Here is a 22,809-nt window from a genome sequence, read left to right on the forward strand (position 1 = left end):
ATAAGCCTTGTTTCCATGCTCCCCCAAAATGTAAAATTTTATATTGTTTTCTTTTTCATGGATATTTTCTGATTGAATTCAGCTATTTTCAAAAAGGGGATCATTTCGAGAAGTCTCTCTACAGTGACCATATTTCTTAAAACAGTTTTTCTGACCTACGGGGGGGCTGTCATTGCACCCCTACTGTATCCAGGATGGTGCTGTACGAATTAGCTGTCCATCTCCTGTGCCCGGTTGATTAGTCTCATATCTGTGCTTTTTTTAAACTTTTTTTTTTTTTTTAAAGATCCCCATGGGTAAGAGGATGTTTCAGGTAACCTCAATGTGTAGTTCTCTCCACTCTTATAAAAAAAAAAAAAAAAAAAATCCGGGCAGTGGTGGTACATAAGATGGATCTCTGTGAGTTCGAGGTCAGCCTGTTCTACAGATCAAGTTCCAGGACAGCCAGGGCTACACAGAGATACCATATCTCAACAAAAATCAAACAGACAAAAGTTTTTCAATGTAAAAAAAAAATGTTGAAAGATGAAGAGAGATCATAAATATTTCCACATGGTCTGACTGATTGTCACATTCTGGGTTTTCTCAAAGCTTCCTTTCTTCAATTTCTGGAAATTCTAGAATACTGTGATTTTTTTTTAACCTAAAACATGATGAACAGCCCTTGAAATACATTGTTAGTATTGCCCCAACCTGGATAGCCACATGATATGTGAAACCAAAGGGAAGGAATTTAGAAAAAGAACTCTAATACAGGAATGAAATGGTGATGTGTTAACTGATTTTAATGAGAGATAACTTTGTTTACCCAGACATTCATAATATCATCACAAATCAATACCAGAATCACATGTATTCCCATGGAATATAGCCTCAAAAACCATACGCTTGACCTGCCACATCGAGCCTCAACATGTCTGAAAGGCAGCTCATAATAATAATAATAATAATAATAATAATAATAATAATAATAATAAAGAACCCTGGAGAATTGCAGTACAGAGTCAACTAAATTTGTCCCCTTTAGCTTGTTTGAGGATGAATCTGTTATTTTGTTCATTTCTTCCCTTAAAGTTAGAGATTAATTACAATTAGAGAGAAATGACATTTTTATTTCTGTTTTTTTTCCTCAAGTAGTTTCACTTTCATTGAGTACATGAGTCATTTTTAATCTTTAACATGTAAACAAGAAAAATTAAAGAAAGGAATAGCAAAGAGGTAGACTACATTTCTCAGATTGTCCCCTCCGTGGTCTCCTTGAGAGATCTGGGGAATTATCTCTAGGGCTGGGCTTCACGTGGAACCCTGGTTCCAGCAGCAGCCACCCTTATTGCTGTCAGCTTCTTTTTCCTCCACAGGTGGTTAAAATAGCACACAATCCTTGAAAGAAAACAAACAAACCTCCTGTGGTTTCCACAGAAGGCGAAACTGGTTCCCATGGTTTTAGACAATCTGTCATTTTAAGAATTCGTTTGGGAAGTACAAAATCCAAAAGTTTACTATCTCTTTTTTCTGCCCTGGGGATCTGGACTGCTCAATGTGAGGTTTCAAAAGCACAGTGATGGAGTGGATGGAAGAGCTCAGATAACCCCCCTCCCCCTTGATGTTTGGAGCTCCTAGGACATATTGCCCCTGTCCTCCTTAAGAGGATTACTTATCTATGAGGACAACAGTCTGTACCTCCCCCTTGTCATAAGACCTTGAGGACCAAGGGTAACCTGCCCTCATCTGTCGGTCTTCATTATTATGAGCAAGTGACTGGCAAACTCTGAGTTAGGATTTGCTCTAAAGTTTTGCTTTTAAAGAATAGCATTTAATTGAAGTAAGACATATTGCCCTTATTAAAATTATTTGTGGCTTCAGTAAATGAATGATGTTTGCATACTATTCCAGTCTCTGTGGGGGATTCAGGTTCAGCAAATCCTCCATCAGCCCATCTACAGGATCAAGTTATGGCCTTGATGGTGAAAGTGTAAGCAGGATTGTCATTGTGACTCTGTCTTTCCTGTGACTATTGACAGTCTCTCTCTCTCTCTCTCTCTCTCTCTCTCTCTCTCTCTCTCTCTCTCTCTCTCTCTCTCTGTGTGTGTGTGTGTGTGTGTGTGTGTGTGTGTGGTAGTACCCCTTCTAGAAGCAAGGTATGCGGTTATGTTGTTGCATAACTAGAGTAAAACAATTCATGATAAAGCTGCAAAACCACAGTCTTATTTTGAGCTAATGTCGGACTGTTTATTAAAATTTCCACCCAATGTAATGGAGCGCATCTTTCTTCCCAGCATTAGAGAGGCAGAGGCAGGCAGATCCCTGTGAGTCTGAAGCCAGCTTGGTCTATATAGTATGTCCAGACTAACCAGGGTTACATAGTGAGACTCTGCCTAAAAATCAAAAATCAACAACGAAAAAGCAAGACAAAAATGTAAGATACATATATATGTGCATATATATATATATACTTATTGTACAATCTGTTCCCTCTTAAATAAGAGACAAAAGAAGGAAGAAAGGGATATTTATTTTAATTTCAATGGTATTTAATTAGATTCTTTGACAGTTACAATGGCCAAGTCTAGCCCTACATATCTAAAGAATCTTCATGATTTGAATAATCTTGACATTTTTCCCCCCTTAGGGGATTCTTTTTTAACTTTTTACCCATAATTGTATTATTTTCCTTATGTAACAACAGGAACCAAATTGCTTCTAAGATGACTGGCTAGCGTCCGATGAGTCCATTCATCATTGGCAGTGTCCAGGAAAGAGCCAAAAGTTTCCTTCTGTATTGAGATTTATATATATATATAAAAGGAAATGTGTATATAGAGAGCTTCCGAGGGATACGGTATCATCTCTGGGACAAAACTCTGGAGCCAAAGTCCTTTGCTTCCTGAAGAAGTTTCTGTCCAGGAACCACAGAACACTCTTAAAAACAATACATCACTTAATACCAGAACCGATGGGTATGAGAAAAGCAGAGGACAGAGCTTGGTGATGGAGGCAAGATGTCGAGTGTTTGCCTGAACCTAGCTGCTCAGTGAGCCCTGTCCATCTGAGGCGTGAATGAGGTGGAATGTGCTCTGGGAGCACATTTTATTGGCATTGTTCTCACTGAAAACCTAACTCTGCGTTACCTGTCTTGGTGGCTGTCCCACTGGAGAGTTTAACTCACTAGCATGCTCTTCCCTGGCAGATGCACCCTCATCCCCTGTAGTGTCAGTTTACAGTTTAAACCATTCCAAGGTGAACAGTTTCATATTGTATTTTTGTAATACCTACATTTATAACTGAATCCATGAATTCCCAGCGTTTTAAAGAGATAGGTTTCAACAACTTTATAAATATGCAACTATTTGAGAACTCAACGGTCTCTTAATCAAGGTATATTGATTAGGAGAGACTAGGAAAGCATCCTTTGTTCTACTGGGTTAGTGAACACTGCAGGGGCTTTGACACTATCAGTACACAAAAAACAGCTCAAAACAAGGAGAAACACCAGGTATTAGGTTCTTGCTGGTGGTTCATCTTCATAGCCTAGCCTTCTTTAAGACTTACCAGGAAAACCTACCTGCATTTTATAGGGAAGCCTCAGCAAACTTCTCAAATCCCACTTCACTAACACCCCAAATGCTGCTTGTCTGGGTGCAGAGTGGTATAAAGATTACATCCTGAAATGTTTGAAAGAAAATTACACTGGTGATCCTCTGGCTAGCGCCCTCAACTTCATTCTTATACAATTTTAAGAGGTCTATGATTCTCTTCCCCACTCCCGACTAACACCAGAGGGTCAGAACTGCCACACAAAAACCTAGCTGTCAATGTAAAAATACATAACTGAGGGACCACAGACTTTCTGCATCAAAGATCTGGATGGCCTTAACTCTGTAGTAATAATAACAATAGTAACAGTAAGTTTTCACTGTTTTCTCTTACTAAGCAGGAAAACGAAATGTCTCCTGTTGTCAATGACTTCTTTTTATATTTTGTGACTATTTCTAAGTTTCTACAGGCTGGGTTGTGAATGGTCATCTCTTCCCGTATTGCCTCTAAATGGTCACCTGGGGTGCTTTTTTTTTTTTTTTTTTAATCTAAAGAAAAGCATCTTTTTCACCAACCATAAAATTCTCCCTAGACACCCAGCAAATCCTTCTGACTTGAAAGAACAGAATCCCAGAAAGAAAAGACATACAGGGTGGCTTACTTTTCCTTTCTGTATATGGCTAATGCACTGTATAGCATATATGTTTACAGAATGTATCTGCCTTGTGGTGTCAACACAATGAATGACAAAAAAAAAAAAAAAAAAAAAAAAAAAAAAAAGTTCTGATGTGCCATTGGATATTTTGCCTTAGCACTACTGTTCATGTTCTCCTTTTTCTGTCCTGTTTAAAAAACAAACATTAAAGGGTGTACTCCAAAGCTGTATTAACACAACATTCTCTTACCCACTCCAACCCAGAGCTGTGAATTTCATCACAGGAGCTTCAGGCAGAACTTGAGGGGTTAACTAGTGGCCCAGAGGGGATACCTAGGCAAAGCCTGGGCCATATGTCTCCCCTTCTACTAATTGAACATGCTTCTGGTTCCCACCTGAGCCTGCAGAATCACTCTACATCCCAAGGCCAGGTCATGGGAGCACAGGCCCTCTTGCAGTGACTTCTTTGCTGGACTCCCTGCTGTGAAAGACCTTGTTAGGCCCCATTCCCGGGTTCCAAAGCACAGTTGTAAGCACAATTGGACTAGCTTGAAAAAGCAAGACAGATAGACGTCTATGGGACCACCCTTGAGGGTGTGTATTTACTGTAGTCTAAACTGAGAAGTGTGACATGGGTGGGAGCAAGGAGTCACTATAGAAATGGAATGTTTACATTTATGTATTTTTTAAAGAATAATATTTTTATAGTGAAATCTATATGCATTATGGAGCTTGAGTTTGAAAACACCCTCGATTGGCTGAGTTATTTCTCCATTTCCTTATGGTTTCTTTCTGGTTAATTCTATAGCACTAACCCAGATCTTGTGACTCAGCCTTATACTGCCTCTGCATGAAATCCAAGGTTTCCAACAGGTGTATGCTGTAAGATTGAGCTTTCTGTGCTTAGTCCATTAGATTGTGTTAGTTGATGACCCTTTGGATCACACCATTAATACATAACTGCCTTTGGGAAAGAGATGACGTTTTTCTCTGCAAGAGAAACTCTAGCAGTCCAGTTCTTTCATACACTCAAGAAGTGATTGTTGCATTTATGGTTAAGGGACCACTCCCTGTGGTACATTTACACATATGATATATGATATATGAGATGATGAGTTAGGAGTCTATAACCATGTACATTGGCAGGGGTGTCCAGCCTTTGACACTGTAACATGATAGTGTCACATAAAAAAAACATTTTGGGCATTCACTATCTGGGATGCTTGCAGTATATGAACTACAGGTTGGCTGTGCCTGATCTATAGCCTATAGAGAAATAGAAACAACATCAAAGTCACCTCATTGGCCTTGTATCTACTGCTGAGGTTGCATTGTGCTTGCAGAGATCTGTAGAAACTAGAAAGAATTTTATCTTCATCCATAGATGGGACAGTGAATTTGTAGCATTCTTGCGTCTTTTGCCCAATTTTATGCCAAATTTATGAGTCCTCATTTGTCACACTCATTTTCTGCTGAACCTCTTCATCCATGCCTGTTCCTGTATCCAGTTGACAGAGCTGGTTAGACCTCAGCATCTTCCCACCAATCGTGTTTGTCACCCTCCCTTGACAGCATACTTCCTTGCTCCAAGAGACCAAGATCCTTTGCCCAGCAAGGCAAGGTCATAAACCTTTCTATTTCAATAAAAATACCCCTGTAGTTCCTGGGCATATAATTTTAAAATATTCATACCAGAATCCACACCCTGCCCCCTGTCAAAACAAGCCCAGCTCAAGCCCCTGTGTGAACTTCACTGCCATGGAGACAGATGCAAAAAGCAAAAAGAGCTATGCAATCTTCTGAAGGTGCTGCCTGATGCTGAAGGAAAGCCAGATACTCTTGTTGCCAAGGAAACCTCCTGGCTTCCAGATTGGGTGGGCATGGCAACATCACATGGGTTTGTATTGCCAAGTATCTATACAAAGAGGTCAGAGGACACCAGGCACTGTCTGATCTGAACCATTCTGCATATAGCTCCACTGAATTCCATGATGTCCTATTCTAACAAGTGGGAAGAAGATTTCTGTCCTTTGCAGGGTTCTGGAACATTCATTCTTCCTTCCTTCCAAACTCCTGGTTTAGGAGAGACAAAAATCTTAACAAGGGTTCCAGAAAATGTGTCTGATGCAGCTTTTCAGTTGAATGTAGGTTGTTGGTGGGATTTTCAGCTTTAGCTGCTCAGTAGGGGTGAGCGACACGTCTGTATATACATCCATTTGTGGTTGGTCAGTGGGTGGGTGGGGCTGGGAGCCTATTGTGCTTACTCTGAATTAGACTTGCTGGGCTTAGCTGCTGTACTTTGTACCTGAAGTGTACTTTGACTGTTCTGTTTCCTTCAGATGAAAACAAAACAAAACAAAAACCAACTTCAGATAAAAAAAAAATTCACTGCCAGTGACATCTGATCCTGTACTCGTAGCTTTTCTCTGTTCCTCTGTACAGTATTAATAGACAATAAACTGCCTTTTCACTGCATCCATCGCTATGTGTCTGTGCCCTAGTTCTTTCCGCTTCCCACTTGCTCTAAGTGGACTTCGGGCTTGACCACGTTGGAGACGCCTCCGGTCATTCCCGACAACCTAACATGAATCCAACAGCTCTCATCCTGTGAGGGTTGTTCAGAATCACCTGGGTGTGCCTAGGAGTGATAAGAAAACTCAGTCCTAACTATGGAACATAGATTCCCAGGGGGCAACCATTAATCTTCAATCTAAAGAATGTTCCAGGTGATTCTGATCCATGTGCTATCTGGCCCACATGTGTGGGCACACCTTGTAGCCTGCCTGGCCTAGCTGGTTTCCACACTAACCAATCCAGTCTCTCATTATTGCTCTCTCTGGCTTCTTTTTGCACATCTCTTTCCACACCTGTCTTGTGGGTTTCATTTGTTATTTTTCTTGCAAGTCCCAGCAGTGGCTGGGACTGTTATCTCATGGATAAACTTGGGATTCTCCTTAGGTTAACAGGCTTTGTTCAGTGTGCTCATTACCCGGACACTCCCAAAGACACACCACTGCTTGTCTCTCCTATTTGTCACTGTATCTACTTTGCCTAGAACAGGACTGATGTTCTATACGTTAGCACATAGGAAATAGTTTTTGGCTTTGTGAGCCAAGTAGTCCTGGTCATACTTTCTCACCTCAGCTCTACATGAGACACATCTGAGAGAAAGTGGCTAGATTTTAATGAGCTGATTGACAAAGCAGGTTTTAGGCCCAGTCTGGCCAATTGATTTGTAATTTGTCATCTATTGTTTTGGCCTAGGACAGAACCTGTCACACAATAGGTACTCAATAAAAAATTTAAATTATGACATGAGAGAATTAATAAAGAATGCATGTGACACCACTTAAGGAAGTGTCATAGAAACGTGTGTCCTTGGAGGACATAGAGTAGATTAAATTAGTTGAGGGTGCCTATCCATTTGAATTTCAGAGTAGATTTGGGGGGATGTCTTTATGCTTGGAAAGTAATGACAGATGGAAATATAAATGGTGCCTTGTAGAATATTCCATTGCTGGATTGAAGCTGGTAAGAATTTCAACCACTGCAAAGTAGACGAAATGCAAAGACATCTTGTCCCCATCAAAAGTGCTAGAGATGTTTTAATTACGTGACTCCTTTGTAGCTAAGCGTTTGTAGACCCCTGCCTTGTCAGATACATCCTATGCTGTAGGTGGTGGGGCTTTCTTTTTATTTATTTAATCCTATTTTGTGTGCATTGGTGTTTTGCCTGCATATGTGTCTGGATGTTGGATGAGGGTGTCAAATTCCCGGAACTATAATTACAAACAGTTGTGAGCTGTCATGTGGGTGCTGGGAATTAAACCCAGGTCCTCTGGAAAAGCAGCCAATGCTCTTAACTTGGATATTGAGGATTGAAATCTGATCCGTAGACTTGGCAGCAGGTGCCTTTACCTGTTGAATCATTTCATCAGCTCAACTGACCTATTCTTTTCAGGCCAGGGCCCTTCAGTCAGGCTGAAGACAATCTCAAGGTGAGGACAATTCGGCATGCAGTCTACATGAACTGTCTATGTTAATGTCACACAAGGGAACAAAATAGTTTGACTTTTCCTGAAATTATAAATACCCATCTAAGAGAGCTGACACACCCCTACCCAGCCCCCACCCACACAACTACCCAGCTCCCCCCCACAAAACTACCCCCCCACAACTACCCAGCTTACACACACACACACACACACACACACAAAACTCAGGACTTTAGAGCATCATGTCAATTGTTTTTCCTTGTGCACATACCAGTCAGTGTGTGTGTGTGTATTGTTTAATATTTTGGTTCACATAAACTTACTCAAGAGTTAACTTTAGTGCACTACTTTAAATAGTTGTCACATGCCATTAAAGGTAACTCAAAATAACTTGCTATAGTAAACTTAAATGCACATTGTTAATTTCTAAATGATGGCTAGTCAATGAAGTCACCTGAGAACAGCTCTCATGAAAGAAAAAGAAAGAAAAAATACAGTAGATAATATGGCATAATTATTGCTCTATGTCTACTGTGACTGGACAGAAGGAAAAAGAATCAAAATGCCCACTGTTTTCTTGACATGTGTATCAGTGTTCCATACTGCCACCCACCCCACCACCAAAAGAGTCCAAGGAGACACTTCTTCCCCTGTTTGGACTTTTTTAAAAGTAAAATCCCAGTTCCTCATTTTCAAAGCTCAGAGTGATACATATGAAATGCCTTGCTCGAAGGGACAGGAAGAACAGGGTCAGCCAAGGTTCTAGCACAGCTCAGAGTGACTCCATAGTCTTTGCTGAGGCAAGGTGCCTGTCAGTCACACTGGTCCTTCCTTAACAAGTAAGTAGAGCATGTCAGCAGCACGCTCAGACTCTCCAGAAAGATCTGGACTGCTGAATCAAAGAGCAATAGCATCTGTTCAGCCACAGAGCTGGCTTGGGCATAAGCAGTGTTTCCCTGCAGGGTCTGATCTGATTGGCTCCTGCTGTGTTACTTGAGAAAAATGGATGGCAGATGTGAGTTTGCAGAGAAGCCACCGAGGATGGGGGAGCAGAACGCAAGCCTGTGGGGTCCCTGGTGGGTTCATGTTTCCGTGGCAACACGGGCTCACGCTCACCTCCTGTTTCAGGATGCCTTCGGGTGCCAGTTCAGAGACTTCTTGAAGAACCAGGGCTTAGTCAGGATGAACTGTGACCCTGCTGATCACAAGGGAATAAGGGGAGCTGAGTGGAAAAAGCAGTACCCATGGTGAATCTTACTTCTTACTCCCCTCCCTCCCCTTTCCACTCCAATTCACCTTTCTCCTTTCTATCAGATGAGCCTGCTCTCTGCTTGAGACCCAGTCTCTCCTATCTTAGTCCATTTTCTGTGGCTATAACAAAATTCTCTAGACTGGATAATTTACAAAGTACAGAAGGTTATTTAGTTTCCACACTGGAAGCTGGAAAGTCCATAGCTACCAGGACTAATGGTGTCATGATGTGGGGGAAGCTGAAAGGACGAGCAGGTGCATTCAGAGGGACAAATTGGATGAGCACCCTCTCCCTGGATAATGGGCCACTGTCTCTGTAACTTAAACAGTCTCTGGAGAGCAAGGGCTTGCTCCCTCTTTGTCACCTAACCAATCACGTCTTAAAGGCCTTACCCCCAAATCCACCGCAGTGGCCTCAGCTCTCATGGAGCATCTTAGTGCACTCAGTTGCAGAATTCTCAGGAAGCACCATGCCCTGGAGTTCTACGTTTTCGTTTTCTTGCTTTTGATGAAGCAGAATTTTGGAAACGTTTAAAAAAAAAAAAAAAACAAAACAATAATGATGAGGGCCCCTCCAAGAATTCCTGGCTTAATTGTTCTGTGAGGCATTTATATATTATACTATTTATTGTGATGATATTAATTTACTAAGCTTATTAAGGTACGTTCTCTGGGTATCTGGTTTTGGGAACAACACCTAGAAGTACCTGAGGCAGGCAGAAACAGTCCAGGCGTTGACCCTCTCAGCTCTTGCAGGAAAGGGAAGGTGTGGGCTTGGGATTCTTGAATGAAGTAACATCCAAAGTATGGCATTAGCCAGTGAAGAACCCACAGATAATCAATTTCAAGGCTGTTTCAAGTCTGAAGAATGAAAGCAGGGCTTAGAATATTTTAAGTGGGTTTGCGGTGGCACATTCATGGAAGAATCTTCCAGACAGGAGGAGGGACTGCAGCCTGAACTTGGACTATCTTCAGTAGTCTGATGGGGTGGGATCCAGGACTCTGAAGGGACTGAAGTGGCTGGAGATCAGGCTGTGGATGATCAGATTGTTCCTCTGGGAATAAGTAACAACCTGCAAGTTCAAGGGCAGACCATGGACATGCTGCAGACTACAGACACTGCAAACCACACATGCTGCAGATCACAGTCATGTTGTAGACCACAGACATGCTGCAGACTACAGACACTGCAAACCACACATGCTGCAGATCACAGTCATGTTGTAGACCACAGACATGCTGCAGACTACAGACACTGCAAACCCCACCTGCTGCAGATCACAGTCATGTTGTAGACCACAGACATGCTGCAGACCACAGACACACTGTAGACCAGATAAGCTGCAGACCACGAACATGCTGCAGACCACGGACATACTGAGGACCACAGACATGCTGAGTTGACTTACACAAGTGTATTGCTTTGGCTTATTTTTCTTTGTGCCAGGAACAAACCATTCCCACATTTTTATCTTCCCTTGAAAAATCAGATATACCCAATGGGACCCATATGTCCAGAAGGCAGGAATTTCTTGAATGCTGGGTGGGCTACAGGAGGCCCCCTCTCAAAACAGCAATCATAGAAATAATTGAAAGCAAAAATTTAATAGATTACAGTATCCTTCCAAATAGTCAAAAGATTGGGAAACCCCTCAATTGTCCATCAACAGATCACTATAACAAAACATGCTATGTCCGTCCATGTGGTAGAATATTATTCATCCATGAAAAGGAATTAGATCTGGAGAAATACTGCCACATGGACATTGGCGAATTATACCAATTAGGTGATCCAGGTAGGAAAGAAGCAGATGCTGTGTCATTCTTCATATGTTTGCTTTCCAGACTGGTAAAAGTCATGGAGACAGAAAGTGGAGACATTGCCGGGGACTAGGGAAGGGAAGAATGTGAAGTTAATGTTTTATGGGGACAGATTTTCTGTTTGGAATGAAGGAAACATTCCACAAAAGTTAGGGGTCGTGACTACAGTTGCATCACAGTATGAATATACTCAATACTACTGAACTGTAAACATATAGTTAAAGGTGATATTGAGATGCTACTAAATATTCATTATGTTCAGAAATGAGCTCATACTTAACTAAAGGAAAAATTTGCCAGATGAAACCAGGGTGAAGGAGGAGGCAAACTCAGGCAGGAGGGGATGTGCAAGCCAACTGCAAACTGAATGTGTTTTGATAGAGACTTGGTGATGAGTCTGTCTTAGTCTGATGTCTGTTGGATATTGAAGAGGAGGCAAGATTTCAAGGGCTTTGGAGTTCCAGATGGCCCATTTGGTTGCTAGGCAGAACTTTGTGGACAGAGATGATATAGGAAGCAGAGGCTGCAAAAAGAGTAACTGGAGGCATCACAGAAAAGAATTAAGGTGTGACGAAAGCCTGAGGGGCAGCCTGGTGTTCTGGATGTAATTAGGGTGGGAGTTACTGTGGACAAAAGGAGACTTGATAGACTTTCAATATGGGGAGGAGGAAAGCAATACTGAAAAGCCTAGAAGCAGGACAGCCTGAGCCTGGAGACAAGTCCTTCACAGAGGTCCCCACCATTGTTGCTAGTGAACTTTCATAAACTTATGTGGGTAATACAGCTCTCTGTTTCCTCCTCCTTAATATAAGGATGCATTGACATGATAGTGTCTTTCTCTCATCCAAGCTGCCAGGAAGGGTAAATAATTTGTGTCTGAAAAGAACTTAGCATAGTGCCTGTGATGGTTAATGTGAATTTGCCAAGCTGGACAGAATCTAGAAATACCTGAGAAATGGGCTTTTCGGGTCATGGATTGAGGGGGAAGTGGTTACAGTAATTGATATAGGAAGAGAGATGTTGACTGTGAGCAGGACCATTCCCTGAGCAGAAGATCCTGCTCTTCAGAAAACAGAGATAACCAACAGAACACTAGCGTTCATTGCTGTTGCTTGGCTGTGGGTGTGGTTTGACCAGCTGCTTCTAGTTCTGATCACATTGGCTTCCTCACCATGATCGACTATATGCTGAAACTGTGAGCCAGAACAAACTCCTTCTCCCTTGCATTGCTTTTGTCAGAGAATTTTGTTCTAGCAATAGGAAAAGAAATTAAGATAGTGTTCAACACAGAATCTATACCTGCTGTTTTTAATCTGTCAAATCTGGGAGTGAGGGGGTGGGGAGTAAGGCTGATATGTTGATATATGTATTATCTTATTTTGTATCTTTGGTTTATTTTACTTTTAAATTTTTCTTTATTTACTTATTTGTTTTATGTGTATGGGCGCTTTGTCAACACATATGTCCATACATATGCCTCCAGAGGCCAGAAGAGGGAGGAAGTCAGATCTTCTGGAGCAGAAGTTGAGCTGCCATGTGGGTGTTGGTAATGGAAAAGCAGGCAGTGCTCTAGACCACTGGGCCCTTTCTCCAGCTCTGGATATTTTTTTAACAACATGAAAATAAGGTACCTTAAAAAAATGTACGTATCACCAAGCAGACAGTACTTTTCAGGGTTTGGTCAGCATGGGAAGTATTTGGGACTCTTGTTCAAATCCAGGATCTGGCTGGGCTGGGCTCAGGTAGATCCAAGGTCTGCACATCTCACAGACTTCCAGGAAAGTCTACCACTGCTAGACCACTAGCCCATCCTCAAGCATCAAAGTCATTGGGACCGAGTGCTGTTCTGTAATCCTAGGCTATTGAGCAGATTACCCATACATTGTGACTTAAAGCCCAAATAGTCACAATCTGCTCTCTATACCCAAGTTCTATACCTATGGATGCAACCACACAAGTTGGACTGAATGTTTTTTTTTTTTTTTTTTTTTTTTTTGGAGGAAAAGCATCTGTACTGAATGTGTCAAAATGTCATCATTCCCTAATGAACAGCTGTGCTCATAGCATGGTAGAGTGATTGTACTGTATAAGGTATAGAGGTGGATGTGTGTATTGTATGCAAACACTGTGCTATCTACATGAGGGACTTGAGCTTCAGTGGATTTGATAGCATCTTGAAGATCCTAGAGTCAATCCCCATGGGTTCTGAGAACTGATTGTATTTGCAGTTGATGTTGTTACTGACATCACTCAGTTCTGTATGCAGTTCTTGCTCAGGGTCTTTCCTGAGATGGACAGAAAGTAGCTGGGACTACAGACAACTCAAGGGCTTTCTTATTCTCAGTTCTAATACATGATGCTGACTGTTGCCTGGAACCTCAGCTGGGGCTGTCAGTTACACCTACCTACTCTAGCCATGGCACCCTCACATGGCAAGAAGCCATTTGTAGCTCAGCAGCTGGGTTCCAAGAGTGTCTGTCTTGGGAGAAAGTCAAACCTGAAGCACTATCATTTTACTTGGTCTCCACAGCTCTTCTGAATGCTGTGAGAAAGTCACAAAGACCACCCATGGGCAAGGGTAAAGCAACTGGACATATGTATGTATGTATGTATGTATGTATGTATGTATGTATGTATGTATATGTCTTCAAGCTACTAGAAAGGGCTTGTTAAGAAAGCTCTAATAGGAACAGAAAACTGTGAACTCATCTATTGGAGTTATAGTCAAATGTATGGCTTAAGATGTCAGGGAAGCCAAGTGGTCTCTGCTTCAAAGGGCTGGATTAGGCCTATGAATATCTGGGTATTGATGGTCCTCCTAGGTAATGGACCTTGTGACTACAGATGTAACCTCTTTCTCCAGCACAGTGCTTGGTACACAAAAGGGACCCACTAAACATTTGTTAGAGGTGTGTATGTATAGACATTTGAATGGATGAACTGATGGATGGATGAACTGATGTGTAGATGGATGGATGGATGGATGGATGGGTGGATGGGTGGATGGATGGATGGGTGGATGGATGGATAATGGCTGGGTAATGGATGAATAGATGAATGCATTAAAGGATGGTTAGGTGGATGGATGCTTGAAAGAATGGATGGATGGATGGATGGATGGATGGATGGATGGACAGATGGATGAACAGGTGAGTGGACGAACATGTGGATGGGTGGATGAACAGATGGATGGAAAAACTGATGGGTGATAATGGTTTTAGGACAGAGTCTCGGGGGTCTGAAAAGGAAAGAAACTCAGAATTTTCTGTAAACATGCCCAGAACTAGCCTCTTGGGCACTTCTGCCAGGGAAAGGGTAATAAATACAGTTAGCCCTTAGAAACCTCAGGCTTATTTGGACACCATCAGCTACCAGAGCAGTCCCTTGCAGGATCAGTAGCTGTGGGGAGGAAGGGGCTGATAGACGGGGGAAACCTCTCAGTTGCAGGAAGTAGAAACTGAAAACAGAAGTTCAAAAGAAAATGAAAATGGACAGTGGCCGGTGTACTACAATGATGTGTCATTTGATGCAGCGCTATCCATTTCCTGTTTACAGCATAAACTTAAGCAACCACCGCTCTCAGGGGGTTTCCCTAGGGACATTAGCAGCAGGAATTCCCCAACGCAAAAGTCCCACTTTTCTGGCTAGTGGGGAGGTCTGATTGCACCCTCCATGGGGTGTGAGAATATCTCCATTGTACCCACTCCAGCATCTAACACTGTCTCCCAGCCCAACAGTCAGCACAAAGAAATTATGGAGGGAGCCTTCAGGAGGCTCATGTGATTGGCAGGGCTGATGAAGAGCCTTCCTTGGCTTTTCAGTACCAGTAGTCTGTTGGTAACCAGAAAGGCCGTCTTGTCAGGCATAGTGTAGACTAGCTAGCCATCAGGTTGTCTATCTCAGGTTCTCTTTCAGTAGCATTACACAATCCCCCACCTTTCATGGAGTGTCCTAGCTCCTGTTTTGGCTCCAATACTGAGGAGCTTGGCATCAACAGTGAGACATAAGCTCAGAGGAGACAGTGACAGAAAGCCACTGTAGGATGGTCAAATGCAAGTACTCTGGCCTGGTAGTTCTTCCCTGCACATCCTCGGGCACTATGAGCATGCACAAACACAATATACATGTGCAAGGACAGAAAGGCACACATGCATGTTGTATGTGAGGGGGTGCGGTAAAGAAACTGCTGACATAACCCCTCCATTATTAGGGGAAAGTTTGTATTTGTGACTAAGAAAGAGAAAATATCCAGAGGCATCTGGAAGAGCCAGAGCAGAGAGAAAGAGAAACTGACTGCATATAGCCAGGGATAGGAAAGGGGGAGAACAGGAAAGAACAGTGGAGAGAACAGAAGGCCAAGAGATAGAGAGGATAGCAAAAGAAGACTGAGGATTGGACAGCAAGAGAGGGGTGGTGGACAGCTCGTGTGGATTGTGAGAAGGAGGAGCTGTGGGGAGGGAAGGGCCAGCATGGACTTTGAAATGTATAATAGGGACTTGTGATACAGAGAGCCTGGAGGCCAGCATGGGCTTTGGTGTACTGTTAGGTGCCACAGGAAGCCATATGTCCCTTTTGCCAGAGGCAAGGCTCCTTTTGGAAGAGGGAACTAGCTTCACAAGTTCATGGGGAGTGCTGGCTCGTATCTACCCACCAGAAATCCTTCTGTAGTCCAGGTTGAGCTCATTTTTAGGTATATGGACAGCCTGTGAGACCCAACACACTTATGCTCATGTGTGTTCACAAAGACATGTTATGCCTCTTGAGCAGGCCTTTCTAAAGACGAGACATTCCTCTAGAGAGGAGGAAGGCTCCCAGGCCAAGAATAGTCTAGGCTAATGGAGCAGGCAGTGCAATCAAAGGCTCTACAGTGCCATACCTGGTGGTTCAGGGCAAGGGACCCACTTAATGTCTGTTGTCCTCAACACCCCCTTGCTTCATCTCACCTTCCAGTCCCTTTCTCAATCTCTTAACTCCTAAATATCAGCCACAGTGGGCAACAGGTACTCATTTTAGTCCACACACCCATAGGCAAGAAACACCAAGTTTTCTGGCCTGGCGAACAGTTTTGTCTCAGTCACTCTTGAGGGTCCCTGTAACCCAGGGTCTGCAAAGGAAGGTGTCATGTTTATCTTGAAGGCCTACCTCCTCTGGTCTTCTGCAATGCCATGGCCATGGCTTCACAGGCCCTTGAAAACTGGGTGTGTGCAGAGACTGTCTGAGTTAACAAGTGTCTACTCACATGGAATCATGCCTTGGGCAAATAGAAGGCATGAACTGATGCTGTGAGTTCCCTTAAAAGGGAAGTTTCAATATGCAGACATGGAGGCAGAGCCTGTCATTCCGGCTCTCTGGAGGGCTAAATCAGGATGGTTATAGTAAGCTCCAGGCCAGCCTAGGCTGTATGAAGTTTCAGGCTAGCCTGAACTACATATAGCTCATAATAAAGAAGGAAAGAAACAAAACCTCAGAAGGGCAGGGATTTTCATTTGATGAGCCTGCCCAAATGCCCAGAACCATTGTGAACCATAGACGATGCTGCTTTAGTAGCTTAAGCAGAGAATGTGTTTCTTTGTCTAAACTTGGGTTTCAAATTTTAGCTTTGCCTCCTCATCTATGCTTAGTACCTGTTTATTCTTAACCCTTCTTTATGAAGAAGGGGCAATCTCCTTGCTAGCTGGATTAATGGCCTACTCCTCTCTGGAAGCTAGTTTCCAATCCTCAGGATACTTGGAGTTTCTGTCTCTCGGCTCCACACTTCTAAGAAAGAGTTGAACTGCCTCCCAGATCTCAGCTTTTCTGGGCTAAGACTGAATTGGAGTTTGTTGATGTTGTAACAGCTGTGAGAAAAGGTCTCATGGTGCTTGGGATGGTGCAGAACTCAACCTCCCAAGTGCTGGATTAAGATATATTCATTGTAGAAGCCAAGTCTGCAGACACACACCTATAAGCCCAACACTCATGAGGTAGAAACAGTAGAGGTTTGAGGTTATCTTCTACATAGTTGAGGCTATCCTGGGCTACATGATACCCTGTATCAAAACCAACCAAACAACCCTGAGTGTGTGTGTGTGTGTGTGAGAGAGAGAGAGAGAGAGAGAGAGAGAGAGAGAGAGACAGAGACAGAGAGAGAGAGAAATAGAGAGAGACAGAGGCAGGCAGACAGACAGACACAGAGAGGGAGAGAGACAAAGAGGCAGACAGACACACACAGAGAGACAGAGAGAGAGAGAGAGAGAGAGAGAGAGAGAGAGAGAGAGAGAGAGAATACCTTATAAGGGTAAAAAAAGATCATCTTAGGTTGGAATTTACCTGCTGTAAATTTATGTTTCAACCCAGGCATCTGACTCACTGCACAATCCCTGCTCCATCATGGACTATCTCCCTGTCCTGAACACCCTGTTCCTCCAAAATGTTCTCTGCCATGTCTGCCTACAGAAAAATTACTCATCCTGCTGGGCCAGGCTTACTGCTGCCTGCTCTCACACTCACCAGAGTTCACATCTACTAACCCTCTTTTCCAGTCCCATAAGAAAAGCCTTCCATCTGCCCAGCTCACGCTGTTTCCAGATCTGTCCTCTGGCCAAGGTTGAATTTCTTTAGGACAAGGGGGCTACCCTGTGAATGCTTCCGAACACCATCTGTGCTTAATACTGGGCCTCACATACAAACAAACAAACGAAAACAATGCTCACTGGGTAGAAGTTGGTGAAGGTAAATAAGCCCTTGCCAGCTTCCCCAGAGCCCCCGCCTCTTCTCACTCCTGAGCCTAGGGCAGTCCTTAGGCAGCCTGCTGATGTAAGAGAAACAGATACCTTAGTCTCAGGCGTTGTGTCAGCACAGGGTGAACATCACTCAATCTACAATAAGCAGAAGGGACTGTGGCTATGGATGAACGTTGGAGGGGGGAGGTCACTGTTCCAAAGGCTGGGGCCTCTGCTTCCAGTCCAGGTGTGGATGTTAGCTGCCTGAGTTGTAGCCTGTGGGAAGTGGTTTTTGGTTTGTTCCCCCCCCCACTTCTGAAACCCCCTGCTGCTTTACCTAATTACTAAGAACAGTGCTGGCTCCTTCCCTCCCACTTTCTATCAGATGTGGGCATGGCGACAGGGAAGCCGTTGCACATGATACTCCACCATCTACAGGGAATGACATAAAGGTAACAGTTCTGGCATGGGATGGAAGGTTGACTACCATGCCATTGCCCTGGGGCTTGTGTGCTCTGCTGTCCCACTGCACAGTAGTAAGGATAGGACTCACAGCACACTGCTTTCTTCTGATAATAGCTCTGGTAACAGACAAAGGGGTTGAGTAAATATAAACTGATCAGTTGGAATGAATAATCCAGGAAAGAAATGCTGGGTGGAATTCCTGAACTCTAAGTGCTGTTGGCAACCCCTGCTAGAATGATTCAGTTTTGCCTCCAGTGAAAATAATTATGGGGGTGCAGAGATGGCTAGTGGGTAAAGGCACTTGCTGCCAAATCTGAGGACCTGAGTTTGATTCCTGGGCCCCAGGTAGTGGAAGGAGAGAACAGACACCTGAAAGTTGCCCTCTGACCCACACACACTTGCCGTACATAGCATGTATACACACACACACACACACACACACACACACACACACACACAAAAATAAATAAAAATATTTAAAATAATAACTCTGCTTCCCTCTTAAGCTATAAAATACAACCTATATTTACTGTGGCAGTTAAATTGACTGAATGTCATACTACAGAAGAAAAAGTGTGGGAGCGGTTGGTGTGAGAGAGGCTTCCATCTACCCTGAAGGGCTTACCTAATCCCTATTGAGTGGCGTGCACTTTGTATCAGTCCACTTTCTCCCGAGGCTGTGTCTCTGTAATGTGTATATTATTGGACTGTAATGTGTACACTGTGATGTCCAGCAGTGGGGTGTTACTATTCATAATTCTTTCATTACTTGTGTTTTGATGCTGGTTTTGACTTTTATGTAGCTGAAGCTAACCTCAAACTTGCTATGTGGCCAAAGATAGCTTCCACCTCCCGAGTGCTGGGATTATAGGGGTGGGTCACCACACCTAGCTTGCCCATATTATATATTTCATGGGTGTGGTTACAGTTCTGTTCTGGATGGCTTCGTGCTGAGACTCAGGTTGAAGAAGGCATCCATCCCTATGTGTGACAATGCATGATCTCTGACGGTGGAGTAATAGCACCAGCAGAAGTTCCTGTGACTCACACAGTTCACACTTAGCCATAGCACCTGTAACTTATGTTCCACTGGAATAGGAGGGATAGAGCAATACACCCTTCCCATGGAGCAGCTCTGAAAGTTTCTTGACAGTGAATGAGCATATAAACTTCTCATGAGGGAGGCAGAAAATAATGGAAAAGATAACATGGTGCCACATGCTGTCATGAGACTATCTAATAAAAATCTTCTAATAACCCTGTGACACAGCTATCATTACACCTGCTTTATGGTATAGAGAATTAAGGCTTGGTATGACTAACCAGTATGCCCAAGATGGCATGGGTGTCTGGCTTGAAGTTGGATTTAGTGTCATTTAACCACCTTTGGGCTGGGCCAGAGCTTCTCAATTGTATACAGATGCTGTCATTGAACAAACATTTATAAAGCAATGACTATGTGCCTGGCAATGTTCCTGACACTGGAAACATGGTAACATGAAAACAGATATTTCTCCTAACCCCAGAGCCTAAAATCAAACCAAAAATGTGAAGCCTGAATGGGGTGCAGAACCCATCCCACACTGGCCCAAGATATGGACCTGACTCTGATGACAACATATAGACCAAAAGCCAAAAAACTGTAGCATGAGGCTCTTGTCAAGGCCCTTCCTGGAGGATCCGGTGTCTTGAATAGTTTCCAGTGCAGAGTTCTAAAGGGCACTCTCAAGAAGTCAGTGTGTATGGACGTGCCCAGTGGCATGCCTCATGGCTTTACCTCTGCCTTATATGCAGCCAAAACCATGCATGCCACAGAAACAAAGATCCAGAAGACCAGAAGCCTCGGTGTCAATGTAAGAGAGAAAGAGAAACCAGAGTTGGTGACACAGATTGCTTAGACTGCCAGAGTAAGCCACTCTCACTTCCTTGATCCCTGTCCTTTTAAATGGCAGGGTGATAAAAAACATGAAAAAAAACAAAAAACAAAAAAACAAACAAACAAAAAAAAACCCTGGGTTGTTCACAAAGTGACACTTAAAATAATAGTAACAACAACAAACACCACATTTCTGGTCGTAAAACTTCAGTACCAACGCATGGAGCTCAGCATTAGCCTGACTCTAAAAAGCAAAGTTGATGGCATAGTAAGCCATTGCTCATCAAAAGAGTTAGCTGTCCTGTCCCACAGCTGAGTCTCTAGCCAAATCCCTCATCTGTAGAGAAATGTTTTTGTAAGAGGTGACTACTCTCAGCTTGGCTGTAGTCCACCTACATTTTAGATAATTTTGCAAAGCCAAGTTCTTATGTGTATACTCATGCACACATACATGTACAAACCATGTGTGTTAGTCAGTGTCCAGACCCATCCCCTAAGGAAAAAAAGGGATAAATGTAGTTGAATGTGAAAAGATGGATAATGAGAGGCTGTCTCACACTTAATTGGATAGACTAAGACACCCCAAGACCCCAAGACAGAGGCCCAGGAAAGTCAGTGGCATAGTCCAAGCCAACTTAATATCCAGAAGCCAGGCTGAATCCAAAGCTCTAAGAAGCAGGAAGGACCAGAGCCTGCTGTCTCAGCTGAATCTGAGGGCAAACTAGCCTTCCTTCACCTGTTTGCTTCATCCAGCCCTCAGTAGGTAGGATGGTGCCCACCACACTGGTAAGGGCAGACCTTTACCCAATCTTCCAGTATATTACTAACCCTTTGTGGGCCAGCCTCTTCTATATGTCCAGAAACAATGGTTCTTTTTTACCACCTATCCAGGTATCTCTTATTCTGGTCAACTTGACAGATAGATTTAGCAATCACATGTATGTACATACCAAGTATTTATATGTGCAAATGCTTTTCATGGGTGCAAATGCCTGACACTGGCTCAGAAAACTACAGACACCAATGTGCTTTGAATGTATATCTTTTAAAAGTTCTGTTGGAGCTGGAGAGATGAATGAGCATGGTGGCACATGTTGTTTAGATGGCTGAAGCATGCCACTCTCATTTCCCTGAATCCGTTCAATTTTAATGTTGGAGTGATTTAAAATGGGGGTAGTAGGGGGAGATCCACCAGCATAGTTTGAATAGTGGACCATAATACTTTGTTTTAAAACAAAAAACAAAACAAAAAAAAAAAAAAAAAAAAAAAAAAAAAACCATATTTTGAGCCCGGCAGTGGTGGTGTATGCACTGGAGAGGCAGAGGCAGGTGGATCTCTCTGCGTTTGAGTCAGCCTAGTCTACAGAATGAGTTCCAGACAGAGAAACCCTGTCTGGAAAAACAAACACATTTTGACTTATTTTAATAAGCAGCTAAGAGTGCTTGCTGCTCTTGCAGAGCAGCCAAGTTCTGTTCCCAGAACCTAGGTCAGGGAGCTCACAATCATGTGTAACTCCAGCTCAAGGAGATCTGACACTCTTCTGGCTTCCACAGATACCACACAAGCATACACCTACACACACACACACACACACACACACACACACACACACACACACACAGTACAGTTCTTTACAGTTCTGATTTGGGGGAAGGGTGGTGATAGCTCAGTTGATAAGAGTGTTTGCCTAGCATGCATAGTACCATGGATGAAATCTCTAGCACTGAATCAACAGGACATGATGGCACATGCGTACAATCCCAACACTTGGGAGGACTGAGGTCCAAGGTCACCTTTAACTATACAAGCTTGAGACCAGTTTGGGCTACATGAAAGCAGAATAGGACACTACTAACAGATTCTGTCCTATTGCACACCCACTGGTGAGCCCACCAGACTCCAGTGGATAGTCTGAAATCCAAGGTCACACAGTTTCAGTAGGCACTAGTTAAACTCTATGGAACACAAAACAAAAGAAAAAGTCATGACGATGGGAAAGAAGGATGTAGAGAAGAAGGGGAGCTGACAGGGGTGGGAGAGAAATAACCAGAATGCACTAGGTACCTAAATGAAACTGTCAAAGAAGAGATATGATATTTAAATATAATATTTTAAAAAATTATCAAACTATGGGCCATTTACCTATGCTTATAAAGTTTTATCAAAACAAGTCTTCAGGCTAAGAAAATGACTCTTTGTACATGAATACTTGCTGCACAGTGTGAGGACCTGAGTTCAAATCCTCAGCACCCATATCAAAGAGATGGGCATGGCTGCATGTACCTGTGACCCCAGTATTGGGAAGTTGAGTCTTGCTGACCCCAGGGGTTCCCTGGCCAGTCAGCCTGACTGACATGGTATGGTGGTTTGAACGAGATGTCCCCACAGGCTCGTATGTTTGAATACTTGGTCCCCAGCTGGTGGCACTGTTTGGGAAGGATGAGAAGGTGTGGCCTTGTTGGAGGAGGCGTGTCACTGGGGGGCGGGCTTTGAATCTGGCCATGTGCAGT

At 43.2% G+C, this 22,809-nt stretch overlaps 1 protein-coding gene across 5 annotated transcripts in view; it reads left to right on the forward strand.

The window, feature by feature from the left end:
• The window catches only part of Palm2akap2 (PALM2 and AKAP2 fusion), a 452,528-nt gene that overhangs the window by 282,517 nt on the left and 147,202 nt on the right, over positions 1 to 22,809 (forward strand). The window lies entirely within an intron of this gene.

The sequence above is a fragment of the Phodopus roborovskii genome, unplaced genomic scaffold, assembly GCF_943737965.1.
Source record: "Phodopus roborovskii unplaced genomic scaffold, PHOROB, whole genome shotgun sequence".
In the NCBI taxonomy this organism is placed as follows: domain Eukaryota; kingdom Metazoa; phylum Chordata; class Mammalia; order Rodentia; family Cricetidae; genus Phodopus; species Phodopus roborovskii.